This window comes from Cimex lectularius, unplaced genomic scaffold, assembly GCF_000648675.2.
Source record: "Cimex lectularius strain Harlan isolate CLEC.00 unplaced genomic scaffold, Clec_2.1 scaffold396, whole genome shotgun sequence".
Lineage (NCBI taxonomy): Eukaryota > Metazoa > Arthropoda > Insecta > Hemiptera > Cimicidae > Cimex > Cimex lectularius.
This window is the reverse complement of record NW_019394208.1, coordinates 81921-109395: the sequence shown is the minus strand read 5'-3', so window position 1 is coordinate 109395 and position 27475 is coordinate 81921. Positions and strand designations below refer to the sequence as shown.

The 27475-nt window shown below is 37.4% G+C and overlaps 1 protein-coding gene across 5 annotated transcripts in view; it reads left to right on the top strand.

Moving 5' to 3' along the window:
• Positions 1–1342: 1342 nt before the first annotated feature.
• The window catches only part of LOC112128247, a 97948-nt gene continuing 71815 nt past the window's right edge, over positions 1343–27475 (top strand). For 4 of the 5 annotated variants that reach the window (XR_002910915.1, XM_024230184.1, XM_024230185.1 and 1 more), the window contains exon 1: positions 26415–26498. The gene's annotated coding sequence lies outside the window, so the exon portion shown is untranslated. Of the gene's footprint in view, positions 1463–26414; positions 26499–27475 lie in introns of those variants that run through there. The other variant, XM_024230182.1, reaches the window with a different exon arrangement.

Below are 27475 nucleotides of genomic sequence, written 5' to 3'. Positions count from 1 at the left end.
AGGGATACAGTTTGGGCAAAGGAGAACGGCGATCTAATACAATTGAAAAGCGGTATTCAAACCCCGATAGGTTAAGGTCGTTCTCTTCTCAGGGAATGTACTACTTAAAGACCATCGGTTCTGAGGAAAATGTCATTCGTGTCCCAGAAGAGGTGAAAAGATGCTTCCGGTCCGGCAAATACCCCTCCGCCTCGATCGTTTTTACGGGTGGGTCTAAAGGCAAACTAGGTGTAGAATTTGCGTTCCTGGATATAGAAACCCAGCATGCAGAGAGGTTCACGAAGCCCGATATAACGAGTATCTTCGTAGCAAAGTGTTTGGCCATTAGAAAAGCTAACCCGCTTAAATACATCCCGAATACGCTGACTAGGAACTTGATACTTATTGCGACAGACAGCCAGAGTGCCTTGGCCGCTTTAGGAAAGCATATCTCGAAAGTTGGCCCACTAATTCTCGAAATGCAACTTTTATTGTACAATACGCATAAAGGGAAAAAAAGATTTCCCATATGTGGGTTAAGGGCCACAGAACGAACCACTTCAATGACCGGTGGATCGACTGGCAATGGATTCAGTACTACTTGACACTCCAATGAGTCTAGTGACACCGACGGACACCACTGCCAATTGTGAAAGGTATTCACGAGGAAAGTGGCAACAAATGTATGACGAGAAAAAGGTAAATTTTATTCCTCAATCTAACCTATTAAGTATATAATAGTAAGTATATATATATATATATATAAAACCAAAAGGGAGGAACTGTTTTAGGGGGTGGTCGCACGTGGCCCTTTTTTTCACGATACCCTTCCCCCATTAATACAATGCGTCGTCAAATACACACACGTCTTCTTGGGCTAATACTCTATGCTAATAAGGCCATTAAAAAAGATTAACATATCATAAACATAAAATTTAACGAAATTCATACGCACCTACCAGAAAGATAGAGTAGCCAGAGCATAGCTAAAAAAAGACGTTTCATCATATTTACTATGGGAATTTACGAGCGAGGAGACCCGTTTTCAATTAAAAGTAAATTAACAAAAAGTCAAAAGGGAATCCGCCATTTTCTAAAGATAATCTTGCTAGCTCAAGTGTAAGCGTCTTGCTAATCGAACGCTCTTAGCCCTGCAGCAACAGGTTATCGCCGAAAACGCCGCCGTCCTGGAAGCGGCCTACCCGAGTAATATCAATTCCGACAATTAAACAAATAATAAAAACGAAAAACGGGGAAGGAGGGATCGATGTACAAGCTGCCGGCTAAGAGAGATTCGAGGTAGACAGTTGGTATGTGTGGGGCAGAAGCAGTGGTGGGGTTATATATAAAACATGGTTCTTGTAAACTTACCTCAGTAGTCAAGGACGTACCCTCCCAGGCACAGTTTACCTTGCTTTTCCCGTTTATCCCGGAGAAGGATCGCGCGTCTGGTGGTGAGTTTCCCTCTGCCGTCCAGTCCCAGGTAATCTATTAATAATATCCATATTTTAAACGTTAAAACCGCCCTACCGGACTTCCGCCTCTCCGGATTTTTTTTCGCCCGATTGATTTCCTGCGTCTTTCGATTCTCGTAAATTAATTTTTTTGTAAGCTCGAATAAGTTTGGCCGAGAGAGAGTTATTTAACGAGGGCAGTAGGTCGGCGGTACATTTGTATTCAGCTTTGTAGAACGAGCGAGGACGCCAGTTCTAGTTCAAGACTAACTCCTCAAGACCTCCACTTGTGAAGGTGTCGTCCGTTAAGAAACGAAAAAGTGAATTTTCATTTCCACGCCCCTCTTCCGAACGGGATTCCTCTGGGCGACGTTTCTCATCCTCATCTGTCTTCACTCTGTCCCAAGAAAACCCAACATAATTAATTATTGTTTACTTGCCTCATTTCTATGGTTTTTACGTTCTTTATACTGTACAATAAATGAAAAAACTCACTGAAGAAGATGTGAACTTTTTATATATAAAAAACCTCCAGGAGATAAGTACAGACGGCTGATTTTGATTTTTAACGTCTACTTGCAAAATTACGCTGTCTCATTGGCCCTGTTGAAGTCAGAAGTCAATTAAATAAATAAAAACAAAAGAAGTAAAAAGTTAAACAAATAATTAAGCAGATTCGATAAATTATTTTCACGAGATTCATTCTTCAGTGGACAAAATGCGTTACATTGTTCAAGATTTCGACAGATTATGAACGGTATGAGTCGGCCCTCAAGGAACCCTGGATCTTCGGCGTGTATTGTTCCATGTAAATACTATTTGCTTATAAAAGGAGTCGTCTTCTTTTCGAAAAGTTATGGATAAGAAAATCGTATATGTCTTTCAATTTAAATGCAACAGAAAAAAAAGAAAATCGTTTACATACACTCAACACTTGTATTACACATTTGCTTATTTTCCATAATAATTATGCATAAAGATTAATCTTTAACTTAAAACGTAAAAAACAACGTTAATAACTGGTTGTTTATTTTTATATATTGTTACTAATTCTTTTACATTCTTTACAGCAAAAGTAAACAAGTTCATTTCAATTTGATCCTTTCTAAAACCAACTTGAGGAGTGAGTTAATTGATTTTTTAATTTTTATTAGTGAAACAATAAATTTGAGTAAAAAAATAATTATTTTTTCTTAAAAGCATGGTTTTAAGTCGAGATCTCGCCCGGGAAGATGCTTTGGTCAACGGACGTAGCATTAGTTAGCTTTGTTCCCACGGCGTGAGGCCTGGCGAGCCTAGTATGAAATTCGTCATATTTCACGCCGTGTGAATGTAAAGACTTGTTATTGCTTGAGGTGGCTCGGCCTTTCCCGTGTTTTGTCGGTAAATTCTCCAACATCAAAGGCTTGACCGATGACGAGCCTCAGCACCCGTTCCCGCATGTTGAGGTTTTTTATTCTTGTACCGGTTTGTTCACTCATTCATTTTTCCAATTCATTTTTCAGCATCTATAAATCATAATAGAACACTGTACTAGCGTTGATCTTTAAATCAAAACTGACTTCGTTACAAAAATTTTCGCAATGGGTGATTAGTGGCCGCTCGAGTTTCGCCAAGCCACGAGCCTTTCCGTGTCATGACAGACCGCTAAAAATCACAAGTCTTTGAGTACACTCATCAAGCCACACGCTGTAGGAACAAGGCTTTACATAGCCCAAGTGCTGGGCGTGCTGCATCCACGATGGTCTACAACGGTACTCTGGTCTAAAATTGTCTTAATTTTCTTTGGTTATGACTGAAATAACTCATTTCGCTTGATTTTGCATTGTAAATTTGTTAATAAAATTCCGTTACTATAAAAAAATCATGAATTTAAATCTTATTTTTATGATATTGATATCAGCCTTAATTGTGTATAAATGTCAGGGATAAGGCAAATTTGAAAAACAAAACCCTCAGTTCCTTAGTCCAGCTTTCTAGGAATATAATGATTAACATAGTTATTAATGTTAATCATTAACATTAATAATGTTAATAATTGTAATAATACTCATCATTGTAGTACGTGGACGGATCGTTTACCTCCTCTATACCGCATATATCCTGACTTCATCCTCACCATTGTTGGCCGAAGACACAGCTGTGCAATCCTCTCATCCCGAACACACAATTACTTCGGAGGAGCTCCAGGCATATGCCCTGCAAACAGCCGAATGGAGCAAAAGGTGGCATATAAAGCTCAATGAAAGCAAAACACCCGTATATCATTCACCCTTTGAAGCAAAACCCCTCATACAATATTCATCAATATAACACTCCTATTCCCAAAACAGACTTTGTCCGCTACGTTGCGTTCCGTCTAGACTGGAGACTGTTGATTACGAAATCACAAAAATAGCGATTACTTTCCAACGACTCCACCGTTGCAGAGGAAACTTTACTGGGATTTAGAACTCTACAAATTATCCCTATAATTAAAAACGTGATGGCTGGTATTTAAGGGTATCAATGTCAAGAGTAAAGACGCCTGGGAGAGTCAAATGTTATAGAAACAAGGCCTGCGAAAAGCTTTCTTTTCACCACAGAATACCGTAGACAGCGACGAGGATTTGTAAGGTCGCGGACTATAGAGGAAAAAGCCTATTCATGATGAGACGAGAATCTTAACTGTACAGTTAGTACCTAAAAGCACCTACTATTAAAGGTGAAGCCTTTACTTTCTCCACAGAAACTTATTTTATTTTTATTATGTTATTTGTAATCTCGATTACCGGCGACGGGCTGGTTTCCGGGATGGAAGTCCGTAGGGAGGGCTCCATCAGTAGTGTTAGTATGGATCGAGAATTTGGTGCGAATATTTTGGAATCGGGAACGGATGAGTTCGTTGTTCGTCCAAAGAAACCAGCCTAGGTATAACTTTTGATAAAATGCTCAAATGGAGGAAACGTATGGGCAACATTCTAAGTAATTCCAAGGCATTACTTAACATGGGCTAAAGATTATACAACAAAAACTTAGGAATAAACATCATATTGGTTATTCACCACAACAATCAGATCCCTGGTCACATATGGAGCTCTACTATTGTTGCAAAAAAACACTATAAGGAGAAATAAAATAAACTGCAAAATATACGAAGGCTAGCGTGTCTGATCATGAAAGGGGCGATGCATACTTCTCCCACAACAGCGATGGAAAACGCATTCGATCTTAGACATTTATATACAAAAGGTACATTCGAGAGTGCCAACAGATTCTTGAAATACAAAGAAATAAAGCCAGATCTAAGGAGAAGCCATCATAAAATTGGGGAGAGGAAAATGTGGTCATAGATAATGTTCCAATAAGTTCCAGGAGGGGCTCTGATATGGTACACTTATGGGTCAAAGTGAGGCAGGGTGTAAAGTTATTGTCATTTTAGTCTATTGAGTAAATCCGTGTGAGTCTGGTGTCAAACAGTTCCTCACTGAAAGAAATTCCGCAGGAACACAAAATGATATTATATATTAAGTATAAAGTAAGTAAATAGGAGTAAAGGCACTTTACAATACATTTTTCATACCATTATTAATTAAATTGTCATGGGCTCTGCCGGAATTCGAACCAGAATCGCTACCGAGACAAATAAGTACAAGTCGGACACCAAAGATTTAGTGCAGAAAACCTGTGGCGTTAAGGGTTAATTGTTTAAATTTTTTTCTCGGCTACTAGAGCCCATTGGCACGAACTCTGAGTCATGTGTCTAACACTTTTCAACCTAGTATCACAAAAAAAATTTCATTACAGTCGATAATCCCAAGTCCTTACCTTCCATTTAATTGTAATGAAGACACCAGTGATAAACCCATTTTCACAATCCTGAGCTTTTTAAACGCTTTATTCAAAAATTATATGGAAGAGTTTATTTCTTTCGACACAGTATCTTATTTATTTTGCAGTAGGTGTCCGATAAATGTAAATGTCAACATGACTTCCTGTAAAATGGGTGATAACTTTTATTATTAAAGCTGTTCTATGTTTAAATTTTCTTTTCATACAGAAGACTTTGAACAAACTAAAAACACAAACTACGTTATTCTTAAATATAAATATAAAATTTATTACAATTAAATGACAGAGAAAACCATGGTGGGTTTTTCTTTCTTACTCTTACTTACATAAGTTAACGATTCCCTTGAGGAGCATACTTACAAATAGATTGTTGTTACGATAAATTCCTTTTCTAAGATACGAATATGAGAATAAGGAGAAGAGATATCACTTACGGGATCCAATAAGATTATATCCCTTTTTTATTCGATTCAGCTATTGAATTCTAATCAGTAACCATCTTTATATTGTCCTTCGCCAGAAAAACAAGATTTCTTCGGACTCGGCTGTCCGCCATTCACGTAAGAAGATATGGGAAAATAATAAAGACAATTTTTAATGAATCTCTCATCTAGTCTGATAATATATGTACTTAAGGAATTAAGTATGTTAAGAAAAAGACAGGACCTGTATAGTGGAGAAAACAAAAGATACATAATAAATATTACTTTCGTCAAACCATAAACGTCTAATGAATCATCGGCCCTCTGACCCTAAAAATGCAATAAAAACCATGATTAAAAGAAAGTGGCTGCATCGGTTGGCCAGATGGGCAGAGTAGCTCTCTCGTATCAAGCGCACTGTCGATAGGTGGCCCTCGAGGATCTGACTCTTAGAAGAGGGGACATCCTCACCCGATTAATAATAGGCGATGTAAGGTTGACACATGAACGTTTGGTCCAATGTGTCCTGTGTCCCATTTTATTGAAGGGTGTAACTCCTTGGCTTCATAGAGAGAGCTATGAAAAACTATTCCTGCTTGAGCTCCGCATAAGTGGATCCCCTGTTCCGACTTTTGGAGAGCAGGATTGTTTTATAGTTTGTGTCCCTAGAGTGTGTTGAGAGAATAAATGTATTTATTGGCGTGAATCTTCGGTGGAGGAATATTGAGTACCCCATCGACCGTCTGTAGGTTAATAAGTGTAAAGCGTGAAGGAGGAATCAAGTACTCTACCACCCAGAGTGAATGGCATGTAAATAGGAAAGAACATATTTAAGAATGAGTGAAAGATTGGATTTAGGAACTGATTGCGTTGGTGACTAAAATGTCCTAGGACCTAGGTGTTAGTAGCCCCTGGAGCCCAACCTCGGAGGCTGGACGAATAAGATTAAGGTCTGACCCAGGACTGCCACTCGGGATGGGCGAGTCTCGATGCCTTTTCATAATTCATTGTAAATTCCAAAAGCTGGAATTACTGGTTGACTGCGAGAGGTGATAAGCTCAACTCTATACACGTGAGTATAGAAAATATATGTGATATGCGTGTGCAGATTTGACTTTACATAAATCAGTAATAAGTCTGATAAATAATACAATCAAACTCAAGTCTTGCATAAACATAAAAAATACTAAAATATAAACAAATACTAATTTATACTTTGTTGGTGTTTGTGGGCTTCCCTAGAAAAGCCCACTAAGGTCCTCCAACATTCCCAGATAATTAAGCTTATTCCTGTTGTGGTTGATAGCTTATTTACTTTTAGGCAATTTTAGTTTATTGGCAGATATTAAAAAAGTGTTGGATGTCCTCAACTTAAGGAGGTAGGTGCGACGGTTTAGATACGACAGTGGAAGTAACAATCGATTATCACGGTAGAATCTCGCTAAAAACTTTTAGAGCTCGTTTTTTTTATCCGTGTTTTCATGCAATGTACATTAAACGACCGTAATAATTCCCATCGCCTAATCCCCAGATTTCCTCGGAATCAAACCGGTTAAATTGTGTTCTGAAGTTCTCATAAAATTGCATTTGGAGAAAATAAGAAAGGTAAAAATTCTTAGGCAAAAAAGCGCGGAAATCGAACACCAGGTACAAAAGCACCAGAAAGCACGGTGACCCTTCCTGTAACGCTAAAGAGTTCCAAAAAAATTATGAATATTAAATAATATATAAAACGAATTATTAATGTGTTATTCTTTTTAATAACTTTAAGACATTAAAAAAGAGTTAAAATTTTTTGAAGGGAAAATAAATTGAAAATTAAATTTTAATACTCCTTATAAACTACAAAAGTTACCCTCAATAATTTAAAAAAATACTTCCAGTGCATTTATTCTTTCTGTCAAAACACCATTAGATGTGGCAAAACCTGAAGAAAATTTTAAACACATAAAGAACATCATTAAAAACATAAATAAAGACAGTCTTTTGGACTTATCTCCTCTTTAAGGTGATGGAGTTCAAATATAACACAACCCTAACTTTATCAATCCAACGGTTGGCGTCAAGCATTAAACTTTTATCCAAGTACTCGTCGCACAATTCAAAGTTTAGCACTCTGTAAGAAGGGAATAAACAGTTCGCAGTCATTTACTGGATCAACAAATTTGAGTTTACAATATTTAATCAGATTGACATTTACCTCTTTATAAAAACATAAACGAGGTAAAGAAAAAAGGAAATTAGTTAATGCCAAGTTTTGTCCTTTGATACGCATTTTATGACCTTTCTGAAGCTTTTGGAGCCACGAAATCTCTTTGTTTATCATTTCTTAAGGAACAAGCCTTGAGTATGTTTTTTAATTTGTAGCCTATAGATATTAATACGTTTTACAGTACGTTTTTTCACGCGGTCACTACACTAACACTAAAGCCAGCGCTACACACGGACGAAGCGATGACCTCACTGAGTGTGAGGCATTAAGGGGCAAGGAGGTCTCGAGGCCATTGTCGATTAAGGAGACGTGGCAAGTTCTCGGGATGGAATTGTGTAGAGAGGTCTCGGCATTAGGGTTAGGATGGATCGAAGTGTTGGGAATGGGATCAGTTTGTAGACAAAAGGAAATTTGATTAGATCGTTCGTGCATATGGTGACGTAGTAAGGAGCTTTGACGATTTGGCTGAAGTCTTGTTGAATTGGAAGTATAAGTCTAGTTTGGGGATTCTATTCATCAGTCTGCTGTCTAGGTGTAGTCTTAAGTGTCTTGACTGGAAGTCATTAGCTTCTTGTTGTTTATGTGCAGTGGAGGGCAAGACTGTTTTTTCAATGCGAACATACCCTGAGACATTTTTCTACACTCAGTCCTGTCCTCCATGGTATTGGAGTGAGCAGGTAGGTCAACAGTATAGATGATATAAACTATGGGACCAAGACTGCTCCCTGGTTGGACGCAGGCTTATATCTGACTTCCGAGAACTCGTTGCCACGATTCTGAAGCAGCGGTGGGTTTGGTAGGATTACAGGATAAGCATGCCTATCAAAAGCCTGTGCTACATCTAAGAACCCACACAAGCAATACTCTTGGCTCTCTGAAGCAGAGGAAATGGAGTCGACAAAACTGAAACCTTGTTGGGTTGTAGAATGATGTGGACATGCTATGATTAAACGAATAACATCAAAATATTTAGTTTTAAGAAAACTTTTACTTTGACATCTTTAAAAAACGCGCCCACTAATTAATATCCTGTTTAGCTTTTACAATGCATCTTGCCTCAGAGTAAATTAATGAATGGAAAAAAGAATTTTATTTGCAAAAAGAAAATATATTACAGGGGTTAATAAAAAACCCTGCTCACTATCCTGCTCTCCCGTACTAAAAACTATGTTTTTGGATTTATGTAAATTTACTGATAATTTTCAAAAGCATCAATGTTCTTCTGCAAGATGAATGGTGGATGGCACTTAATTTATACATTAGATCAGTAAATTCCGAAATCTAGAGCATCTGAGAGGTTATGAATATAGTTAGAGAAGAAGAAGAGGCTAAAGAAGCAGCCCTGTCTAACCCAACGTTTTCTTTGGTGCTCATTTTAACAGCACAACCCGCATGAGCAAGCTAACATCACAGTTTCAGATGAGAAGTCAAAGTGTGTAATCAATCTTCAAGGTTAAGTTTATTTCTTCGTTTACAACATTCATGAGAGAGAGAGGATATCTTAAATTTAGTTATCTCATTTATCTTATGTATTCTTCCATGCGACTGAGTAACAGATTGGAGAGAATCATCGCAACCGAGTAAATACATGGAATGCCTCTGAAGTTGTTGCTGTCGATAAAGACAACCCTGGGCGTTATGTTTTTTTTGAAAGAAAGCTTTGGTATAAGTTTCATACCTAGGTACATACCTTGACCACCTATATTTCCATATTTTTGTAATAACATTTTAGCCTTTGCAACCCTCCCTCCATTACGAAAAATCATAATCATAGATTTAATTTTAAATTCCACAGAAATCCTCATCGAAGAATGTTGACAGGATGATTGAATAAACAGGTCATCGTCATATGATGGAACCTTAATAAAAACATCTCCCATCGGGATATTTTTTCTTTTCGTCTTTATTACTGCATCTTCTCTATCAAACTGTCGCTGCGGGTTTTTCAAAAATGAAATTCTCCTACGCCCTTAGCTAACGAATCACGATACACCGTATCATTCTTGTAGATTGAAAATTGTAATTGCCGTTGTCAAACTTATCAGATCTCATCGGCTTTAAATTGATTCTTTATTCTCATTAAGAACGTGATTGGTTTTACGGATTGATCTTATTACACATCATAGCTCACAATGGAGAGACATTGGTTTTCGGTCTTCTCATCGTTGGTCAAACACAAGGATACATTTTTGTTATATTAGATGAAAGGATTGATAATTAAATGTTCGAAGGGTATTGCAATCCAATGTTTTAGGTTTAGACTGCTAGGGTCCTTGCCCACCGGTACCAATATTGACCTATTTTATGGTATTTCAATCACTAACTTTTTATTCTGTATTATTATCATTTATTCCGTAATGTTCTTCTATAAGCTTAAGACATTTTACTAGATCCTTTAAGCTTTGTAAAGGTCTCCCGCCTCCGCTTTTCCTTTCCCAGGCGTAAGAAGGAATCTCGGCCTGTGAAAGCCCTCACAATAACAGAGTTTTCCGCTATTTCTGTCTTCTAAAGCCGCACTTGAGAAAATATGAAGGATGAGATTTCAAAGTAAAATATGTAACAGACCATCCAAACTCTTGATAATGCTTCAAATTAGAATATTTGATGCTACTAGAAATGATAAATGATGGAGTGAGTGTGGTGTTCAATCCTTTTTAAAAAGATAGTTCCTACTCACAGTAAGTTGTTTTGCAACGATCCGGATTTCGAGCCTTTTAGCTCATCATCAGGTTGAAGGACTTCCACAACCACGTCTCTCAACATGAATTGCCAAAGTGAACCCGCTGATACCTACAGTTTTAGGTCTAAAAAGTTCAAACAACCATCTTGTCCATAATAAACAGCCTAATAGAAATAGACGTATATAGAAAGCCCACAACTACAGACACTATGATACCAGCTGAATGATGATTCTTCCCACCCATGGTCCCAAAAGGCTGCTGGTTTCATTTGGCTCATAGACCGGATGTTAAAACTTCCGCTAACACCTGATAACTATAAAAAAGAATTAAAAACTATTAAAACCTTAGCAAAAAACAACGGGTATCAAGAAATATTTATTGATAGGTTGCTAGTTAAAAGAATAAAAAAATTAACTTTAAACGAATCAACAATAGGACACAGCCACGCCACCACAAATGAATCATTAGGTTTCCGTTGTTTGCCATACATTGGTGAATTATCGGAAAAAGTTGGTAAAATTTTTAAACAAGAAGGTTTTAGAATAGCTTTTCGAAGTACGGGTTCACTTAAAAACATCCTCTCAAAACCTAAAGACAAAGTAAAAACTTGGCAAAAAGCGGGGTTTACCAACTCAATTGTAATGATTGTGATATTAAATATATAGGACAAAGCGGTAGAGAAATAAAAACAAGAGTAAAAGAACACTTGCCTAAATCGAGCAAATTTTCGGAATTTAAGGAACATCTAAAAGAAACAAAACATAATTTCAATTCAAATCTAAATACAAGACTGTTATATAGTTTCAACAAAGGGAAAGAATTAGATTGAAACTATAAAATTTTTTGAAATTAAAAAATGTAAAATTGAACATGGTGATAAATGCATTAATAATATAACAGATTTTGATCTACCTCCAATTTTAAATATGTACATAAATAATATCAAACATCCAAATAATTAAACTAATTATTTTAATTGTTATTATTTTTATAGTAATTTAATAATATTAAGTATTTAATAGTATAATATTTATTTGTGTTATAATTTCCGCGTTTCGCACGTTCAAATTGAGCGCCATTAAAAAGATCAGCTGCTAATTGGAACGTCGCGTTGGCGGAGGTATCAGCGGGTTCACTTTGGCAATTCATGTCGAGAGACGTGGTTGTAGAAGTCCTTCAACCTGATGATGAGCTCAATGGCTCGAAATCCGGATCGTTGCAAAACAACTTACTGTGAGTAGGAACTATCTTTTTAATGAGGTTAGTTTATCATGCAAGAGAGCTCACATTTAAGTTGTGAGATTTTGTATCTTACAGTACTAAACGTATGATAAATGTTTCACTAATGTTTAAATGACGTTTTAGAAGAACTTTCTAAATTACAATAGCGCTGTCGTTATCAGCATCGTTTTAATTAGTGAGCCAAATTCAAGTCGATCAGCAAAGTTAGAATTGTAAGATTGAAAAGGGATGAATACTGTACATAAGGCCCAAATGAAATATTTACTCGTATTTATTTCAGTTAACAAGCATCGAGTTTGTGAATTTCGTTTGGGAACAGTTTTCTTTTTAACTTGTTAGTGACCTATTGTCGCCGGCCTGTTCAGCAGCTGACGCATACCTTTCCAAATGACAGTTTAACTTTCGCTTTAAATTTTACCGTTGAAATCGCAGTCTTATCATTTATAACAGGCGTGGCTGCATTAATAATTTTGAGATATTGAAATTTTTGAATGACTATCGCTTAATAAAACAGATAAAAACAAATTGTTGATTCGTTCTGGTAGCCACGATAGAACTATCGTATTTGAAGTATAACGACCAGTGATTAACATTTTTTCTTATCTCACTCTTGATTGATCTGATTACTTTATAATCTCGATTTTTATTTTAGCGACTCAACTATTGGTTACAATTATTACTTGTAAATTTGGCATAATCATTTAGTAAATTATTTTATAGGGAGAAAAAGACAAATAAAGAATATACACCTTACAAATTGAATTTGTTAATAAATATTAGTAGTGTATAAGAAACAAAGTCCTTGTTTTTAAAATAACAAAATCCGAGGTTTTTCTCGAATAGAGGGCGGTGTGTTCAATCACCTTAATTCTTCTTTGTGTAACTGAATCCCTCGTCAGTCCCAAACGACAAATCCTATTACTATCAGATTTTGTTCATTCTTCTTATTTTTCAATGTCCGGCCGTGCGAACGTTAGCTACAGACGGAAGACGTTTGAAATCCCGAACTTTTTTGATTTTAAGATGTGGTCTGATTTTTTTTGTTGTAGTCCAGAACTGCACGTACCATATCAATTTGTGTTGAATAGTTAGGAATTTCTCGTCTGGCCATCAGTCACCTACCCAAAATTGATAAGGAAGAATTGTTGACCAAGACTTTCACCGTTGGTTTTACAATGTTAACATTGCTCCAATTTTAATAACGAGTGTTGGATTTGTTCTGAACGAAAACGGGTGGGATGATGATTGCTACTTTTGATGGTTTTAGTTCCTCAAGACTACTACCTCGATCATGTTTTCCTAAGGATTACTAGATCATTGACTGTTCACTGTTTTTTTTTGTGTACCAGTGTAGGTCTGCAGTGAGTAGTTGGTTCATTGTGTATACACTCCTCTGAGTTTATACCTCTCTAACTGTAGCACTGCGTTTGCCAGTCTTGGTGAGGGTGTTTTGGCAAAAACCTATTGTGTCTAGCCAATTTGACATTGTGATCCATCAACAGAGATTAGACTTCAGAACGTAATTCCTATAATCGTAAAAGTGCTTTATCACGAGACATCCATCTCACTTTTTCTATATGGTGAAACAGGAAATGATGAAAGCTTCCCATATCGACATATAGCATTGTGAAAAGTCTTGACTTCAATGGTTGCAACTTGATATAATTAAATTTATGCAGACTCACCCAAAACTTTCTTAAAAGAGGCTGGCATTTGTTTCATAGCTAAAGCATGTTTGTGGAGAACACAATGACTGCTGCTGCAATTCTTGGATTTACATTTTATGTTAGTAATCACTCAGATCGTTCGGCCAGTCATTGCTTTTACACCATCTATGCACTCGTCAAGGGAGTTATACCATATTTCGTTAGTTGTAAAAATCGTCCAACAAACGATATATTTTGGCACATGTTGAATTGGCATGAAGTGTTTGCACAAAAGAAGATCTAAACATCCCGAGTATTCATAACGCACAAAAGCCAGTAAAATAGCCAACACCGTAACGCAAGTTAGATTGTGTTGGATGCGGGAAACCAGGGATTCTTTCACACCATTTGATAAATGGCACCGAAGATGTAAGTTTTACTGATTTTTTTATTAAGCAGCAAAATGGTTAACAGTTTTATGAGGGTTTCAGCGATGGTATGCGCCGTATCTGCCTGTGCCACTAGATACTTTATCAAGTAAGAGGCTTTTAGTGAGTTTCCATTAACACGAGTGTTAATGAAGGTTTGAGAAGTAGACATTTCAGTGCGCTTCGTCATGAAAAAATCAATCTGTTTCTCTGGCTGTGTACCCTTAAAATGACGATGCAGTTTAAACCGGAACCATTGAACTGTTTGCAAGGACTTTCGTACAAATCACACACTCAGCTTTACTCTCGTCATTCTCTACAAATCACAAATCTATGTAGCTGACGTGATCCTTTGTTGGTATTCCACTCCCACTGGCTGTATGAGCAGCAACTATTCAGAGACTTGTAGAATTTGAGCATGCTGGATATTGCTGAGGTGCTTCATCTGAAGGCTGTTTTTCATTTGGCGTGTCGTCAGTAATGTCCTCATCGGAAGGGTTCACCTCAGCAATTCCATTTCGGCGCTCTCCTCGTTGAGTAGGTGGGGGAGAAATTCCATTCTTCTTCAGCTACATATCGGAGTAAATAACTGACAATGAGAATGACACAAATGTGTAGTGCACTCGCGAGAGAAATTTGAGGTTGAATCGCATTTTCGAGAACCAACGGCTTTTTTTTACAGGGTGTCCTTTTTAGATGTCCCGGCTGAAAAAAAGTTTAATATTTTTAGTCTAGTTCCAAATTTTAACCCTTATTTGAGAAAAATTATACAGGATACCTCAAGCTTAGATTAACTTCAAAATTTCAAATACGACTCTACACATTCTGACACATCATTTTAAAGGGTATGCTGCGCTGAAAACACTGGTGCAATCGGATTTTAAATTGGTCAAAAAATGACTGTTATGGCAAAACATTAAAAAAAAACAGACATTTGGTTTGCTATTTATCACATATCATGTTCGTAATGCCTGCCTTGCGTAAAGATGTCAGGTTTTACTGTTTTAACCACTCTTCACCATTGCTTAGAGTGATAGAGTAAGAGGATTGTATTGTATAACCTTTCTCCAAAAAAAAGGTAAAAATTTGAAAATAGACTAAAAGTATTAAAGATGTATTTTTTATTTTTTTGATAGCGTCATTGGTTCAAGGGAAATTCAGCCGGGACTTCTAAAAAGGACACCCTGTATACAGCATTGGAAAAACACAAAGTGTTGTTGTTAGTGTTCCAGAAGAAGCAGTTCTCACTAACAATAATTTTATTCCTAGGAAACCGAATTACTGTTTGTATTTTTTAGATTTTATTCCGATAAACTGTCTAGTCTAGTCCAGTCCATCTCACATACCCTAGCTATTTTACTTACATGTGCAAAAATAAACGTATAATGAATAAATAAATTTTTGTTTTGTTTTCAGTACTCTTTGTTATTAGATTTTTAATTTTATTCATTCATCTACGTTTATTTTTGTGTGTATATATATATATATATATATATATATATATTAGTCAGATTAATCGGCGTAAGCGCGTCGCTACTTATTCTTGTGTAGGGGAAAGTAAGGTTCCGGAATTCAATAAACCAGAGAGCATATTCAGTAACATTTATTGTACACAATTCCTTCTCTTAACGGTACCCCAACCACAGAATTAATCTAATTAATCTACAATCAGCCACAACTCTAAATCTGGGATGAGTCTATCAACAAAGGGACTTACCCCAAACGATGCTCACCACGATCAGTGTCCACAGCATCTTTTCTCTCGACCGCTGACTTGGCTCGATTGGTCGCAACGGCTGATCCTCGCTGGCTCTGGCTGGCTGAGTCCTCTTGTTGAATCTCAGATGGAGTGTGGCTGCTTCTCTCCCGGTCCTTGGTCTTGACTGCCTAGGGGGCGAGTCTCTGGTTTTATCTGCCTGGAGTGAGTCTTTGATTTTGACTGACTTTAGATTTCACAGTCATCCCTTTTATACCGGGTCTCTCCCGGAGTAGGGGTGGAAAGGAAACTCAACAGTCGGGGGAGTTCCCACGCCGCGGGTGGGCCGGCGAAGACCGGTGTCGAGCACAGGGTTGACGCGACCCCGATTTACGATGTCCCCCGTGGCCACGGATTTTTGACCATGTGACAACCCTTCAGCATTAAATAACTAGACGATAGTTATTTATTTGATCGGTTGTCCAGTTATTGCTCTTTTATGTTTCCCAGGTTCGTGGGAAACAAGACGTGGGTCAAGCCTGGGTCTGCCACACACTTCGACGTTCTTATCTTTCTACCTGGGTAACCATTTCCAAGCTACGTTTGACAGATTTGAGGGGGACGTCACGTCTTTCCCATCTGGGCGGTCGCCCTTTCAGAGTTGCAATCTTTGTCCTCTTTCATCGTTGACCCTATTTTGTTCTTATTTTAAAAACTAAAACTTATCGCTAAGACGGGGACCGGCTTACATCACCCCCGCCACTAACAAGTGTTGCCTTACAGCGCAACACTTACCATATCTAATCACTACCTCTAACACAAATTCACTAATATTCTACAGTTCACTAACTAATTAGAGTTCCTGTCTCTAGTACTTAACTCCGTTCCGTTGTGGCCCGGGGTTCTGTCGGCTCCCGTAGAAGTATATCTTGTTCCGGGCCTTCGTCCTTTTTGTGGTTACGGCTGGTCCAGTAGCGAATTCCTGCTGCAGCGCCAATTACGAGTAGAGAGGCTATGGCGACACTCGCTCCGACCCAAGTGGCGGTTCGCTTCAAGAACTGTGCTTCTGCCAGCTGGTCCAATGATTTTGCTAAAGCGTCTAGCCGTACTTCGGTAGTACTCCATCGGCTGGAACGACCCTCCCATCCTTTTCTAATTCGATGAGGGCTGATTCTACGTCGTACCGGCGAAATACTTTGTTCCGCTCTGGTATTCGGCTGAGAGGAAGGACAGTAATTCTCCGCGTTAACGCCATTTCCGTATTTCCTTCCGACATCGGTAGGAAGTAATGGTCTCGGGTTCGCATCGCACATTCCGGGGCCACTTTTAGTTCCCCTGCACCCTCCAGGGTTATTTTGGTCACTCCCTTCTTTCTGCACTGCATTGTGAGCACCGTTGGTTCCGACAGACTATAGATCCATGCGCTGCGCTCTGCATCCCAAATCCAAGCCGGGTGGTACTTCAGGGTTCAGCACTTTCCACTTACATTTTTCCGTCACTCCGCCATCTTCTTGTAGGAATAGGGCACTTAAACAGGCCGGCTGACGACGGCGGATTACTGGAAATTCTGCCGGACATACCCATATTTGCGCCCGTCTGCACCTCCTCACGTCCCGTTCGTCCAATATGGCATAATACTCTCGATCCTTTGATCTCAAGAACTAATCGGCGTAGTCCTCTAGGATGACAGGCTTCTTCAAAATCTCGTCCTGCCCTGGCATCAACTCTACAGAATACAACTCGAACCTGGCGCCTGCAAGGGAAGATCCAAGACAACTTGTAGAGCTCCCTCGGTGGCCACGCCGTGCGCTTCCGTCATATGACAGTATCGGTTCTCGTCCGCTGGGCTGGTTCCTGTCAACAAACTCAACTCCAGAGGTAGAGCAGAGTCCATGGTCTTGAGTATTTCACTCAATTCCAGTGGAGACAATAGTGACTGACTTATTATCCCCTGTGAAACGGCCTCTATCCCCCGGTACAGGTCTTTTAATTCTAACGCAGCCTTAAGGGCTGAGATATCTAAGTTGCGTAAATTGGTCGAAAAGGAGAGGGTAGCATTGAGAAAAAATGATAAGGCAGAAACTTCCGTCTCAATTCGATCTAAACGAAGATGAGTCGTCTCCAAGTCCTCTCATAGTATGCCGGTCAGTCGCACTATTTCGCGGGTGTTTATCTCTGCCTATCGTCCCACCGTCCGTGTCAACGTGACTAGTTCCTTTGACAAATGTACTAAAGTGCCCTGAATGCGGTCTAGTTTGGAGAGATCTGCCTGTAGGTTTTCAAGATCGTCGGCGTCAGGATTACCGAAAATCACTCTTATGACCTTGCATCCTATGTTCAAGAGCCTTCAACCTGCTCGAACAACAAGAGACATTCATCAGACAATTCCGCAACTTTAGCCATTGTCTCCTTTGTTGAAGGCCTTATGCGGCGAAGACTGTTCGCGACATGTTGTAACGTGGTCTTCAACTTCCGAACATCCTTCTTTTTCCCGGTCCGAAGCTCCTCGAAGTTCGACCTTAATACGTCCATTTTTCAAACACAGATAGCGATTTCTTCCTCGCCGTTCAGTCTAGCTCCCATTGGCGATTGAATAAGTTGGCGGCCTTCCAAACTCAACAGCTGTCGCAGCTTCGTTCGCATCGCATCCAGATCTTCAGTCATCTCATATCCCCGTATACGCAGTTCGTACTCGACTTCCTCTTTGACCAGCCTACTCACGTCCATTGTAGCAAGTATTTTATTCTTTCGATTAATCAACCTCTGTCTCCTTTCTCCTTTACTCTTCCACAAAAATAAAACAAATTAAATGCAATGGCCCCACGTTGGGCGCCAAATGTTACGGTCGAAACCTCACCTAGGTGGCCAGCCGGTCAGTGGTGAAGGGGGCGGGTTAATGGATCAAAAAAAATGTAAACGAAAGGAATAAAAATGTTGGGCGCCAGTCTTCCTCCTTTTGTTGTCCAGGAGAAACAAAGGAAGTAGCGACAAAATTAATAATAATGTAATGCGGATGGGTAGGAGCTTGTTTGAGAGAGGAAAGGGGAATAATATATATGGAAAAAATTATAGATAAAGAGACGGGAATTAAATTTAAATAAAGAAAGAAAAAGGGAAAGGAAAAGGAAGAGAGAAAGAGAGGTGAAAAGGGAAAAAAAATATTTGGCCGTAGGTTCATTAGACCCCAGGTTCCACGATTGGGAGTCAGCGGCTCTATCCACGTTGCTACCGAGGACTGATAGCCGAATCTTGAAGCAACGCGAACCCTTAAAAACTATTCAGAATACATGGCAATAATAATAAAGGTAAAATATACAACTAACAATTTACATACAATTTATTTAAAAACAAAAAAAACAACATTTTTTTCCTCCTTATCCCTACAGTGAACAGAAACTAAAAGAAATTAACTTAATACTAATGTCCTCACAAGCAAAAAGAAATTAATAACAATCACAACAAAAGAAAAGGTACCTCTTATAACTATAATAAAAAAAATAATTTAATCAGCTCGGATAATAATTGATAACAATAGTTTGTATACACACTCTACTACAGTTTATTTAGTCCTACACCGATGCCTCATTTAATACAGTACTGTTTATTATTTTATTATACTTGGTGAAAAAAACCAAATCAACTGATATGTAATAAGTTTGAAATACATACAAAATAAATGAAGAAAATTGCATTGGCAAATATATTTAAATTAAGTATTGTCTCCGATCCTAGAACCCCATTGGTAAGATGCTCGAATACGGGGCAAATATGTTTCGACCTTGTATCACCAAAAATATATTTCATTGACATGAATGATCTCGCATCCGTATCCTCCCCTAACAAGCATAAAAAATTAGAGAAATACGGTCCATTTCTCCAGATACCAGCTGCGTGTTTCGATCCTCTAACAACCAACTGGAAAATTTCCAAATTCCAACGTGGAGTCGCGAAATAGATGATAAAGATGTCACGTCAACTCAGAGCTGATTTAAACAAATTCCGGAAAGGAGAACACGAAATCTGAAAGTGAAATTAGATTAAGTCGGAAAAAAGTATTTCAAAATAGTGTTTATTGTAGAAAAAAATAATTCAGTTTATTATGCCTGAATATTTAGGTGATTAGTGATGTGAGGTGATAAATATATAAATGAACTAGTTAAACATATAGAGTTGATAATTGTTTAGAAAAATGATTATTTAAGACATAATGGTGCGTAAAGACAAGGAATCGTTCAGTATGCCAGGAGACGAGTCTTATTTTTATACTTTTTTTGCATTTTTGATATGCCTGACCGTTTCTTTCGTCAATAAAAATAGATTAAAGCTTTATAAAAAATATTGCTAGTTTGGAATGTAATATATTACCCGGGTCATTGTGAAAAGGTCATGTTTTTAATTCAAATGCTACGATGCCCGTCGACTGGACAACATCGAGGTCTGAATCGTTAAAATGCACGGGTTTACAAAGCAGCCATTATGCATCAAAATTTTATGATATATACAAAATGAAACTATAATTTTTAAACAAGTTAAAGTAGTCTCCCCGTCAGAAATACTGCAACACCTATAAATCTCGATATTTTTCAGTTGTTGACCTTAACCCACATTTTTGAATATTAATAGTACTATTTTTTGTTGTAAGAGCTACATCAAAAATTAATCATATCATAATTAATCACCACAAAAATAAAGATCAAATTTTGTATTGGTTCATTTCAATGTTCCTTTCAACCCTGGATAACAATGTCTTATCTTTTCTTTACTCGGTTAATTGTTAATTTTGTTTTTGTCACGTCGAGTCGTTTAAACTACAATGAATAGTCAGGATCAACACTATCCATGAAAAGTGGAAATCATTGCACTACATTGCTAATATTGTACATGTTAAGACACCTGAGATACAAAGAAATAAAACTAGATAAGGAGAAGCCATCACAAAATTTTGAAGATGTATACAATAAATGAGATGGCTGTAACGATACAAAATAAGAGGAAAACACAACTTTGACATACCCTTCCAAGTAATGAGGAGGAGGAAACAGCCACTCATATCATCTTCGAATGCGAAGCAACAGGTCAATGGAGGTTCAACCTAACGTATGGAAAAAACTTAGGGAATCAAATTGCAGCAGCAACAGACAATGACCTGATACTTCTAAGAAGAAGGATTGAGTCTATTGACTGAACTAAGGAACTAGGAAGGTACAATAAGCCAGAAGGCTGCAGTGCCTTGGGAATACAAACCCTGCTTCCTAGTATCCTTTTCTACCATACCATACCCTTCAAAGTGGTCATAGAGAACAGAGATTTTTAGAAGAAAGGCAACCGCAAAATTTAGAAAGGAACATAATATTGGAAACTTATGCATCTGAGGTCCACGCCTGTGGAAATGCCTAAATTTACTGACCGCTGCCTCAGAGTGATGTGCGGTCACGAGTATTCAGATATTGAACCAATACAAGCCGGCGGGCCACAAGGGACCATTTTTGGTCTCATCATGGTTTACCATTTATACTGCTCTTCTTATACATCCCATACCATCATCACCACCTGCGTGGAAGATACAGAAATTTTGCTTCTCACCAAAATTCTACTTATGCCATCTCAGACATCCAAGAACCCGTGAGTTGATTAAAGACAGGTGTAAAACGTGGAGGAACTGAATGAGGAAAATGGGAAAAATATAACAGTGTACATTTACAATGAAAACTTCTTTTCTTGCCCTACACGGAACACAAATAACAGGAAGCTGCCGACTTCCATTCAAGTCAGATACTTAGGACTATACCTAGGCAGATGTGGAATCCCCCACACAAGACTTAAGAAACAAGAGCTCAACAGAAGACATGGACACATTAGACGGCTTTTAGGAACGACATATGTTTTGTCAAAACTTAAAAGAAAAGCAATACTGGGATCAATTTGGACATACGTAGTAGAACTTTGGGCTTCCATAGCATTCCAATCCACCCGATCAAAACTCTTTAGACAAGTTGTCATAGGTCCTTACTACGTCACTAACCTTCCTCATCCACTACGACCTAAAAATTCCCTTTGTGAATGAAATAATCAGATTACGCTTCAAAAAATTACACATCAACTTCTCGATCTATTTTAACCCTACTGCCCAAGCCATTTTCCTACCTCGAAAATTCTAGTTGCTGCATTGTTGCTAATTTTAATTGTGACAATTATTGAACCCTTTATACCCACACGAACTTTTTTGGTTACCTAGTAGAAAATATGTATCATTGTCAATTTTTCAATCGGTTCTGCAAGAGTTTTTAAAAACACCCAGGGTCTAAGAAATTTAAGCAGTTTTTTAACGTTACGGTGCTTTCCTCTGAAATTTTTCATCATGTCGAAAGGATTCTTTTTCCATTTTATATACTATAAGAACAATAATGAACAAACTATCAGATTGAGGAATTGTTTAAAAAATTCACCCAAAAGCTAATACAATAATTCGAGCTTGATCAGAAAATTGCATCGCCTGAAAAGTTTTGTTTTTCAACATTTTGATGCACTTTTCTCCAAAACCCCTTCATCATGATGATGAATTTCTTTTTTTAAAGTTTTGTAGAGTAATGGTACCTGACAATTGGTTTTAAAAAAAACTCACAAGCAAAGAAATGCGAGCTTGATCGGAAAATCGTTTCTGCTCTTGAAAAAGTTTTTTTTTTACGTTTCGACGCATTTTTCTCTAAACTTTTTCATCATATCGAAACAGTCCTTTTTTATTTTATACAAAAGCAGTGGACAAATAGTTAGAGGGAGCAAGTGTTTAATTAACACCCAGGCGCTAAGAAATTTAATTGGTTCTGAATACACCCATCACAAATCTCTAAGAGTTTTCTGTTGCTTTGACAACCCAAGCTGAAGGAACAACCTTAGCTGTTAATTCTCGATGATTTACGTCTTTTCCGAGCTCGTATTCGTGGGTGGAACTGGAACACGATCTTTAAGGAAAAAATCAATTTAACAGAACGAACATTCGTCGCGATAGATTTCTCGGTTAACATACGGTAGTCTCGGTATATATTGCGTTATTATGCCACCTGTTATCTTGATTTATATTGCGTAACTAGCCAGTACAACCACACTTTCAAAGGTTCGGGACATTTCGTTTTCTCACCATTTTTTTTTAATGCCCACGCTATTTTTGGTCAAATCAATAAAAAATACTAATAAATTTCAGTGGTTTATTTTCCACCTCACAAAAGGCGACAGATTATTTTACATGCTTTATGTTGCTCAAATATTTGTTACTATTATTATTTATTGAATTTTATTTCTTTACATGCTACACATATAGTAAGTATAACATGTCATTAAGGAACATAAAATAAGTTTAAGTATGTTGTTACAATGACGCAAATTTAATTTGGTAGAAAAATTAAAAAAACACTGGAAACATTTCTTTTGATGAGGTGAATTGGGTGGCACGGCCAGACATTGCCAAGACCACCACTCTTGCAACCTCCACCGAAGAAGAAGATAAATTTTAGTCTAAGGTTTTGGGCCCCCTTGAATAACAAAAAAGTGTAAAAATTTTGCTCAAATCACAAAATGAATATATAAACGAAGATTTAAATGTAATAGCATAAAAATAAATGAAACATAGTAAATTAACAGAAAAGCAACCATCCTCAGTGATAAATTTTAGGGACACGAGGTTGTCAAACAGATAGGTCTTAAATGTGGAAAAGGATTGAGGCACGGCGAATGTCAATGGGGAGACGACTAAAGGTGGAGGATTTTTACGAGAGGGGTAGAGATCAGAAGGAGGGGAACGAGCGTGGCGAGTATGTAGAAGACTTAAATATCAACAGATTATAAATGTAGAACGGAGAATGAGAAGAAATTGTTTGAAGAGGAAGGAGACAAGAAAGTATAGCCTGCGATAGGAGGAGTACGGCCATTTTAAACCACGATATTAGACATATGAGATCTCTTTGGGGAGCAATTATCACCCGAAGAAAGCAGTTGATAGACCAAACAGCCTTAATCGAAAGGGGAAGCACAAAGGAGGAGACCAGGACTTTGTGGGTGCTAATTGGGAAGAATAGGTCTTGCGTGACGGAAATCGCGGAAGTTAGAGAAACAGCGGCGGGAGATTTGAGAAATGTGGGGTTTCCAGGATAGGGTTTGAACAAGGACGAACCCTAGGTTTTTGACAGATAGATAAAATGAGACCGGTTATTTGTTAGATAGTCCATTGGCATTTAGGTATTGGCATTTGAATTCCAGTGGTTGAGATTTGAAGGTCGTGGGGTATTTAAGGATATTAGGAAGATCATTAATGTAACAACAAAAGAGGGAGGCAGATAATCTAGAGCCTTGAGGATGGGCACAAAATTCACTCGTGACAATATATGGTGTAAAAGTCATCATCCTCATCCTGAACGGGAATACTGCAAGCCCGGCGATATTCAAATCTGTATATCTGTTTCATGTGAGTGTTTCGGTTAGCTGCGGCGCGATCCTTGTAAAGTCAATCCGACTCTGTCCTCAACAGCTGGAACAAAATTTCTTGTTTCTTCACTTTTCGTTGAACTCATCCGTGCAAGATTCCATTTTTTAACGGTCTCCTCAAAACTGTGTTTTCTAATTAGAGAGGGATATTTTTTCTAGTCCACCGGTTGGCGGGTGTCTTCCGCAGCCTCCTTAGTCAATTGATCTGCCTTTTCACTGTCCTGGATACCGACAATCGCTTTTACCCAAAGCAAAGGCAATTCATTCCCTCATCGCTGAGTCGCTTTGCTTGGAACCCATTGTCCTCGTACAGATGGCGATGATCCTTTGGATTTGGATTTCTAATGATAGCTACCATGCTATCCGTGTTAGACCAATGACCTTTTTTTATTCCCATCAAATTCCACCTGGCCTGTGTTAATCCACCACAATGACTTTAAGATCGTAAACTCCTCAGCATGGTTATTCGAGGAAAACTCTTCCATCCGAGTACGAGTGGCTTTTTTGTTCATGTAGTTAACGACGAATGAATATCCGACGTTTTCACCCTTCTTACTTCATTAGGTACATGCATAACATTTTTATCTCTAAACCATGAATCGATAGACGTAAGGTCATTTATTTGAACTACTTCAGCAGGATGCTGCACTGGTTGATCATCCTCGATGCCCTCCAGAAATTGGTTCCGTGGATGGCTACATAATTTTTGTTGCGCTGTTCAACCTTGAGGTCGATGGGAATGATTTTTGCCACCAAGCATGCTGGTTCATAAGAGATTGTTTTGAGGCAGGTAATCATTTTTATGGCAAAAAGCCTTTTCTTAGGGCCAGCAAAGTAGATATGATTCTTAACGCCTTCCCTCGTAGGCTATACTGGGAAGAAAGGCCCCGTTGTGGATAATCTTCAGAACTCCGTGTTTGAATATGTATATGTATTTTTGTCTGTCGTGTTAAGAATGCCGACTCTCAACACGACAGACAAGAATCTACACAAAAACAAACACTTTGAACACTGAAGATGATCTTAATAAAGATCGAATCGTTGGCACGATAAAGAAAATGTATTTCTAAAATCCAATAGATTTCGTGGTCCACTTGTCCAATTAATTAACCTTCGGCTTGATACGCCGCTACTCTACCACTTGAGCTATCGTGACTTCGATCCACTCGGGCACTAACTTCCCATCTCAACCCCAACTTTTGAATTTTCTCTCCTTTTTGCCATTTTACGAATGTCATGTAATCTATTTGATACTCGGCGACAAATGAAATGGCCACGGAGAGCTTTAGTGAAGGTATACTTCATTTTAACTCATTAAATTCACTAGTTTTCGTGGTCCGCTTGACCAATTAATATCTTGAACCTGACCTTGAAAAATTACTGAAATACCGTAGATTTTTGAGAAATCGAATCTTAAGACGAAAGTAAAAGTACATTCTGAAAAACCATCGAGTGGAGTTGGAGTTAAAAAAACAAAAATAGGAAAAATTAGCGAAAAAAATTCGCTACCATATTAACAAAACAAAAATTCAACTATCTTATTGTAAAAATAACTTGGAATGTATTTTTGTTTAAGTTTTGATATCTATGACAAATTAACTATTTTTAAACAAAAAAAGCGAAAAAATTATAATAAAAAAATTATCGTAGAAACCATCGTAAAAAGTTTCTTCTTTCTTCTCCAAAAACTGGTATGCTAAGCTCTATTATAAGTTTGTATGATTTTCAATACAAGTCAATATATTTTTGCCTTTGTTCTTTAATCAGATCCATTTTCATGTCTCCAGAGAAAGCAAGAGATCATTTGTTTTTCTAAGAAAATATTTTCTCCCCCCAGCCATCGGAGCTAGTGGGTAATTCGCTGTATGAATGTATAAACAGGAACCGGCTTTGAAAACACAAACGTGACTGACTAAAGAGCACAGTTAAAAGGCAATTAAAATCCTAATTGCCTTCCGCAGACGAGACATCTGCCTGTTGTTATTCTAATGTGCAAAAACGCAAAATAGTTACTTCTGTTCACACTCAGTAGCGTTAAGACGTCGCCAAACTTCCAGTATACAAATTCATTGGCCAAAAATGAATTTCAAATTGACTCACTGACTACAAAAATAATCCAATATCCAATCCATAATCTACTCATTTCATCATTTCTTTTGATAATAAAAATCGCCCTGAAATAATAGAGATTTAAAAAAATCAAAACGTTTAGCATTGGACAATAGCCTTTTTATTACAAGCTATTTATTTTTATTCTTATATTTTAGTCGCCGGTCCTTTCTAAGATTTATCAAAGCTTTTATTTAAACTTGATTCCTTTCTGTTTGTTTTCATTTGTCGCAAATAATCCTCAACAGCAAAACATAAACAAAAGCGCCTGTATTCCGAGTCCGTAACCAGATTCTGCCTGATCTTGCTGTTGTTTCATATAGGTAAATACACTAATTATTATTTCTTGCTGTTGTTTTATGATACAGATTAATGGATCGAGTCAATTTAGTTCAATATTTTGATGTTTTTATTTATTTTTTAAATTCTATCTCTGATCAAATTTTATGATAAATACATAATTATATTTACATTTCATTCAACCTGTTAAGACTTAAGTTAAACTTTTCAACAATAGTAATAACTTTCTATTAATTATTCGTTTTATGTAAAGTATTCGTTGAGATGAAAAAGTTAGTGTCACGAGAGGGATTCGAACCCACCTTTGACTAAGTTTTAATCTCAACCAAGACCTTACATGAAAAGATTAATTAATTGAAATAATTAATATGGTCAATTAGTCCACTAATCATAAATGGATTAAGATAGTAATAACCTGAATTTAGATTATATCAAAGTTAGGAATTTTTATGTACAAGATATCTGAGAAATAAAAATTGCCCCCGGGTAAATCTAGCAAAAAAGTCTATCTAAGCTTAAATTTTTGTTAAATATATGGTTCTCGGCCTTTTTTATGAGCATGTATTTCAAGATTATTAAGTATCAATCGATTTAATTTTTTTCCTAGGATATGAACATGAATGAGATTAGAAATATAAAAAGATCCAAAAACAAAAGACGCCAGTAAAAATCTCTTTAAAGCCCTTAAATACTAATTTTTATCACTCGGTAACAAATTATGCGTTTCAATATCTGCTGTACCTTTACTAAGGTTAGCTGCCAAATACAATTTGAACGTAGTGACCGACTGGCTATGAAAAGTAGGTTAAAATATTGTTTTTCTAGAAACAAAGTTGAACCTCGTTTTTCCCACCCCAAAAAAACACTTGTATTCGAATTTTTGGGCGGTGCTTCAGATTTTTTTTTTAAGAAATCACTAGAAGAAACTACAGGGATTTAGAATTCTACATTAAACCCTGGTTTTAAAGTAATCTTTTTTTCAATCAAAAAAATAATTACT